Consider the following 8206-nt stretch of genomic DNA (forward strand, 5'->3'; position numbering starts at 1 on the left):
AACATGCACATCATGGATTTCATAGAGATCTGCGACACCTTCAGGTTCAATAGTGTGTCTGAGGATGCGGTGAAACTGAGACCGTTCCCATTCTCTCTGAAGGACAAGGCTATGAGCTGGTTACACTCTCTACCAGCTGGTTCGATTACTACTTGGGAAGATCTTGCTCAAAAGTTTTTCACTAAATTCTTCCCTATGGCGAAGACAACTACAATCAGGAATGCTATTACTCAATTTGCGCAGCAATCGAGAAAAACTCTATGTGAAGCTTCGGAGCGCTACAAGGAGATGCTTAGGAAGTGTCCTCATCATGGCATGCCTGATTGGATGATCATCAATTTCTTCTATAACAATTTGGGAGCACAGTCTAGACCCATGCTTGATGCAGCATCAGGTGGAGCATTATGGGCAAAGAGCAATGAGTAAGCTTATGGTCTAATTGACCTGATGGCTGCTAATGAATATCCGTATCCAACCCAGAGATTGCCACAGGGAAAGGTAGCAGGAGTTCTTGAAGTGGATACAGCTATGGCTATCACTGCTCAACTAAAGGTGTTATATATGAAGATCGATTCTCTGGTTAACTATGGTGTTAACCAGATAACCAGTGTTTGTGAGCTGTGTGCAAGTTCGCATGCGACGGAGCAATGCACTATATCTAGTGAATCAGCTCATTTTGTGAGCAACTTTCAGAGATCGTAACAACCAACTACAAACACTTATAATCCTGATAACTGGAATCACCCTAACTTCAGCTGGAGCAACAAGCAGAATGTGATGTAACAGCCTTATCAGTAATTTGGAAACAAACAATTCAATTCTCCTAGTTTTCAGCAACAATTCGTACCAAGAAAACAATTCCAACTTCAACAACAAACTCATGGAGGTGTTGGTCTATCTTCGACTGGAAAATATGAATTGGAGGAGTTGCGGCTTATGTGCAAAAACCAGGCTCTTATATGCCAAAGCCAGGCTGTTTCTATCCTGAATCTAGAGAAACAAATAGTGAAAATTTCTAACACCTTATTGAATCGACCACCAGGATTGCTTTCTAGTGATACAGAAGCCAATCCAGGCGAGAGGGAAGTTGAAGAACAGGTGAACGCCATAACCTTGAGGTATGGAAGGGTCCCAAGTCCCCAAATTCAACAAGATAAAGAGTCTGAAAATTTTGTCCAGAATGTTGGTGCGTCTGCACCCTTGCCAATTCCATAAAATGAGATTATGGTTGAAGAAGAGATGCTGAAGGATGCTGAAGTGGAACCAAGGAAGAAAGCTGTTGTCAACATTCCTTTTGAGGATAATATAGGGGAAAAACAAGTCTATCCTCCACCTCTTTTTCCTAAAATGTTGGAGAAGCAGAAGTTGGAAAAGCAATTTGCTAAGTTCTTGGAAGTTTTCAAGAAACTTCATATCAACATACCTTTCGCTGAAGCTCTTGAATAGATGCCTAGGTATGCGAAGTTTATGAAAGGTATTCTCTCTCGAAAAGTGAAGCTTGATGACTTAGAGACCGTTGCTCTTGCGGAGGAATGCAGTGATGTGCTGTAACAGAAGTTGCCTCCGAAGCTTAAGGATTCTGGAAGTTTCTTTATTCCTTGCTTTATTGGAAACTTGTCATTCAAAAAATGTTTGTGTGATTTGGGAGCTAGCATCAATTTGATACCTTTGCTCATCTTCAAGAAGCTTAATCTACCTGATCTAAAACTGACATACATGTCATTGTAACTAGTTGATCGTTCCTTCGCTTATCCACGAGGTATAGTGGAGGATGTCTTGGTCAAGGTGGACAAACTCATCTTCCCTGCTGATTTTGTTATTCTGGATTTTGAGGAAAATAAGAAGATTCCCATCATCTTGGGAAGACCATTCTTGGCTATAGACTGAACTATGATCGATGTACAAAAAGGAGAGCTTACGATAAATGTTCAAGATCAGAAGGTCACTTTTAATGTGTTCAAGGTAATAAAGTTACCCACGGCTAAAGAGGAGTGCTTCAAAGTAGAGGGGGTCGACTCTGTAGTGAATTCAGAACTTGAGCAATTGCCAAAGTCAGATACCTTAGAGAGATCCTTCATAGGGAATTCATTTATTGAAGATGAAAAAGGAGCAGAGCAACTGCAGGTTTTGAATGCACCTCTGTGGAAGAGGAAGTTGGATATGTCATTCGATTCTCTGGAGTTAGTAGAGCTGAAAATTTCTCAGGAGTGTCTCGAGCCGTCTATTGAAGTAGCTCCCACACTTGAGCTCAACCCACTGCCAGATCACTTGAGTTATGTATTCTTAGGTTCACCCCTGATAAGGGGTTGGACTATATCTATGATAATCTAAGGGTGACCGGCCGGTTCCTCCCGTGCTTATAGAGGGTCCCTCGCGTGCACCACAGACAGTTGTAGGTTTGGTCTTGGTGATGCGCAATTTTGAAGGTTGATTCGGCATATTGAGGCCATGCATGACATCCACCAATGTTTTGCTGAAAATTTGACACTAGCTCTCGGTACTAATTTTCGAGACACTGGTGTCGAGGTTGATTGGCCACCTGATCCTCGACCCGAGGAGGGTGAACCTCCCAATAACTAGTTATGCCTGAAATCATTATTATTACCTTCAATAAGGACATTGAAAATTTTAAGTTTGGGGGTGATAATATAAGGATTAGTTTGTGTGTGTCCATATAGATTCATATATATTAATGTTGCATGTTTAGTTATATTTCATTCGTATTTTTGCATGATTATTTATATAGGACATTTTTATTCATGTTATTATGTGAGTCCATTTAGTTGCATTTCCATGCATATAACATGATCCCTTAGGTTAAGTTGTTTCTGATTTATTGGTTGATGTTGATTTGAGTGTAGTGATGATGAATAAAGGGATGTTTAAGTCCTAATGAATTGATTTGCATGCCAGAAACAAAAAAAAAATCACAAAGTCTTATAAGATTGCGTTTGATCTAGATCATGATCTTACTTGTTTATTTGTTGAGATTTAATCACTTGGTTATATTTAAAATTTTTGGTATTTTCATAATAACAAAAGAGCACTGAATTTTTAATCTGGAGAAAAGAAGGATTTTCAATGATATTTATGAATAAGGCTAGTCGTCAAATAGCTAGTAGCCGACTCATATTTTTATGAGTAGTCTAGGGTTGAATGAGATGGAACGAAACACACTCATTCAGATTTATTGAAAAAAAGGAAAAAAAAGAAAAAAAATATGTGTTTATGCATAATTGATCAAGAGTGAGCTCTTTAATACTCGAGCAATTAAGTTCTAGGGGACTTTGTGCCTAGTGACCTAAGACTTTGATATTCTGGGATCCGCTAACCTAACGCTTGCTACATTGGTATTATTGCATAAGTCTTTTTGTGACGCCCTCAATCTCGGGGTTAGGAAATGAGGACTCACACACACCTCTAATCTAGTAATTAAATAAGCATAAACCCCGATTAACTACTAACAGAATCAACAGGATAAAGTATGAGACAAGATTACAACTACCAACCATAAAATATAACTTACAACCCCCAAAAATATTATTAAATAAATAATATCGATTCCGGCTGGGAACCGACAGATAACCCATTGTATCTTTACAAAATTCCTTCTAGGCGCATGCTCAGTCAAAAATACCACTACCTGCTCTGGAAACCGGAAGCCCTCAACACGGTAGGGACCACCAGGTACGCTCTTACGAGCAGTGCACCTAAGCCTGGCCATCTTCTTGCTTAACTACCATGGTTAGATTAAAACAAAACATATGAGTATAAAACTCAGCAAGTAACTATATAGCAGTTCTCCAATATCAATTCACAACATGCTTTACCAAACTCAGGGCATTCCTCTTTATTTGATCTAGGTGGCAGATTTCTAGCTTTTGGGTTAAAGAAAGGTTTTGAAGGATAATGTGGGGCTTTCAAGGAACAAAGCTCAATGCAGGACGAAAGCCGACATTCATCACAAATCATTAAAGGATCAGAATAGATCTTTCAAAAGAGGAAAGCAACAATATTTCAATATATGGAATCAATCATATGATCAACAAATTCAAGAATCAGGGTTCTCGAGCTTTAAGCTTCACATTGACATAATCAACTCTTTTTCAAAACAATATAAACCATTTTCATTTTCTAGAATCAATTTACTGAACAAAAAGTTTCAGTTCCCTTTTTAGATAATCATTTAGAACCCTTGATTAGATCACTTTATCATTCCATTTCATTATATACGGGTGATCATCATGTACCGACCTCCATTCCGGTCTTTAAGGTACCAATCAGCATAATTTCAGCCTTAAGTTGGACTAGCCCCGCTAGTCTCTTACCATGACTGGACTAGTCCCACTAGCCTCTTACATCCCAATCCAATCCATCAGGAATTCATTTGGAAAACCTTGAGTTGGAAAAACAAATAGGTTTTCTAAAATCCATTTTATCATTACCAAAAATATGAAATCATTCAGACTCTTTCGAGTCGAAACTCATTCTTAATTCATATTTTAAGGAAACAAAGTTCAGGGAGTGAATCAAGGTTAAATAAGGAACAAATCTTAAGGATTCTGTATCAAGGATAACATGGTTCTTAAATTAGAAGAATCAACATTTGTTTAGGGACCAATAGGGTGATCAGGAAATAAAGTATCATTAAACAGGGTTCACAAGGATAATCATAGGGTTCAATACAATTCATGGCTTAAATAACTTGAACAGAAAGGACAGATTATCAAAGGGTTGAATCATTAAGCTTATCAATAACAGTTTATCAAGAACAAAGGCAGGGTATCTCAAATCAATATCAGGATTTCACAATTAGAGAGTTCAATACTCTACATGGTATGAACAACATTTTCTTTATAACCATTTACACAAATAATCAAAGTTACTTGCCTGAATTTGCTTTCCTGAAGGTTGAACTACTGCCACCTAGTATGTCCTTTCCTTTCCTAGCCTGAATGCCCTCACGCTCTGAATCTACAATAAAGCCAAAACCTTAATCAATTTCTCAACTCTCGTTCCCGGAACGATCACTCAATATGATAACTCGATTATATCCTTGACTCGAGTATACGATTATAGATTATACACATAAGCATATAGCACATAGCATATCCCTTTCTCGTAACTTTTATATCCTTATGTACTTAACAATCGAAGCGTACTTGCTTCACCTTATCTATTTCTCAAGTCACATTAATATAACTCTTTTACGACCATAGCTATCACTTATAGCTCTTAATAACAAACGATTTAATTTCCTTTTTCTTTTATTCCTTAATTCGAACCATACATATAAAACATAACCATGTATATTCAATTTCAATCTCATATAATTAAGCGCAACTAATGCAAATCACAAGAGTCATTTACGCACTTGGACTTCATCCTTTTTAATCAAAAATCTGAATCATAATCACATTAAGAATCAAAATCAACACCTTCTTTTAATCATCAAAATTCGAACATAAACACCACCCCAATCTTTGTCATGTAATCAAGTTCTCACTAGCCATTAAGATAATTGACAAAAACCATCTTAATTCCTCTTTTTACTCCTAGGATCCATTCGGGTTTTTCCATAAATCAAACATGCAAGAATCAATTTTGACATGCAAGGCTATATATCACATTTCCCACTTGTTTTAATCCTTTACTAAGTCATTCCATTCATTTAAACACCAAACCATGCATCACCTAGTGATTCTACCTTTAATTAACTCATTCAATCAACATGCATCCACTTAATCAACAAGCAAATCCATTTTTCATTCGGCAAAAACATGATTTACAACTTCAAGGATCCAACAATTACATGCACTACTTGTTTTTCTCTAAAACTAACATGCAATCACTTTTTATGCTAAATAAGCTTAGTGTTCACTAAGATCAACTCACCAAATCAAATTCCTCTTTTTAATTAGCATAAAGCCGAATTTAAAACTCACATGCAACCTTAAATTTTAATCTCCTAATCATCAAACAACTTATACACACATCAATAATCAAGACATATCCATTTTCTAATCAAATATTCAAGTTTTAAAAGAATTTATCAAAAACTCTTTTGATCTTTTCGAAAACCCAACATGCAAAGTTTTAGAATCAAATTATCATATCATAGAAACTCCACCGGCTCTCCTTGGATCATAGCCGGTGGTGGTCGAACTTGAGAGAGCCCATAACGGGTCTCCTCTCGAATTTATGACCCCAAAAATCTCTTGGATTCACTCTTGTAGTTATGTATCAAGAAATCATTTTCCTTGAACACCACCATAGTAATTAATCATCAAAACACTTGCAAACACTTACATGCAAATGGGAATCGAGAAGTATACCGAAAATAAAGACGAAAGGAAGCAATATCTTTGAGTTTGAGTGAGGTTTGAGTGTTGCATGCAAGAGAGAGAGATGAGAGATGGAGAGAGCCGAGAGAGAGAGTGAGAGTATAGCCGAGAGAGAGAGTGAAGTAAAGAAAGAAAAAGAAAGAGAAAAGGGGAAATGGGGTGCACGGGGAGGAAAAAGAAAAAGGGGGGGGGAGGAAATGGATTTATATACCACCAAAATAAGGGCAAACTTGTACTTTACTAATTCTTTTTATGCTTATATGTCACTTTTCTTTTTACTCAAATGCAACAAAAATTAGATATAAAATATATCTCTCTCGGAAAGTCGGAAATTATTGAAATTGACGATTTTAAGACGTAGATCTCGAAATTAGCTTTTTAACCATTACTCATAATAGATTTTTGAGCGGGCGGTTGATTTTATATGAATTTCGCAAGGTTGCTTTAATAATAACATGTTTCCACATAAAATCAATTTAAAAATGCAAAGACCACCAAATAAACCCACTTATTATTTTTTTAAAAGTCTCTAGGACTACTAAGAAGATATCAAAACAAATCCCATATTTTTATCTTACTCGGATGATTTTATAAAAATGCGCGAAGGTTAATTAAACCTTTTTTAAAATCACATAATTCCTTTTAAATTCATAAAAATATCACAGAACACATAGTCATGCACACAGACAGGCAATCACACATATACAATTACATAACGACTCAGGTCTGATCATAGATTTTATCCCTCTTTAATCTTTATCCTTTTCTACGTGTACCGGGTCACGTTCAGCCTGACGGCCCGAAGCTCAGCGTTTCGATTACGCTTCTCATTTCCTTTACTAATCAACACGTCACTTAGGACGAAATACTTTATTTACACATTCATTTCATTCAGTCACACATAATTTACATTTTATATTCCTTAACTACTTATTAGGACGGGTTCCGTTCTGTTCTACCTGACGGCCCGACGACACAGCTTAACTCCTAAGCTAACTTTTTAAATTGGAACATTTTTATCTACGCTCCTATATTCTAATATACAGAAAAGAAAATTAATCAGCACTTAGTCACATAATTATAATCACATCGCATAACACATACTTTATTGACTTAATTACGTCGCAAAATTCTCAGTCGTCACACTTTTGGGACCTCATTCATTGCATGGTCAAATAAGCATGTTGATATTTGTTAAATAATAGCGTGAATCCTTGTATAACTCTAGTATAAATAAGGTGTTGTGAGTCATTATGCGTTTAACGCCTATTCTGTTTATAAACTTGTTATTTTTTTGATGATAAGATAAGTATGGTTATTGATCTAGTATCAAGAGTATTTCTGTTAAGCATCCACACACGCATGTTTCTGGTTTGTGAGTTGATTTTGGGATTTACTTTAGCTCTGTTTTGAGTCATTGCATTCTTAGAGACATTGGCTTATTCATTTGGTTAAGGTTATTCTGAGGGGATCGATTACAATATCATTTAGTTGCATTCACGTAGTTACATTCATGTATTAGGTTTGTTTTATAGATTTGAGTCTGTTTATGCTTAAGGACAAGCATCGATTCATGTTTGGGGGTGTGATAAATGGATTTTATATCTACTTGGAACGCTTAATTACAAGCTTAAGTTGGTGTTTTGGATTCAAGTTGGTTTTTTTATATGTTTTTATGTCATTGCATTTCAGGCATTAGTTTAATGAAAAAAGGAGCTTTTCAAGGAAATATGCTAAAAAGAGATCAGAATTGGAATCCTAGGCCATTCACAATTTGTAGAGAAACTTGTTAACTTCGCGTGAGCAGTTGAATCGCCTAATTCTGACGAGCGAAACTTAAGAGACGGCCAAAAGAAGAATTA

General features: G+C 36.3%; 1 non-coding gene across 1 annotated transcript; it reads right to left on the reverse strand.

Annotated features, from left to right (window-relative positions):
- Nucleotides 1–210: 210 nt before the first annotated feature.
- On the reverse strand, nucleotides 211–317 carry LOC141663126 (small nucleolar RNA R71). The gene has a single exon (XR_012551211.1). It is a non-coding gene; the product is annotated as a small nucleolar RNA R71 (small nucleolar RNA).
- Between the last annotated feature and the right edge of the window lie 7889 nt (nucleotides 318–8206).

This window comes from Apium graveolens, chromosome 5, assembly GCF_009905375.1.
Source record: "Apium graveolens cultivar Ventura chromosome 5, ASM990537v1, whole genome shotgun sequence".
NCBI classification, from domain to species: domain Eukaryota; kingdom Viridiplantae; phylum Streptophyta; class Magnoliopsida; order Apiales; family Apiaceae; genus Apium; species Apium graveolens.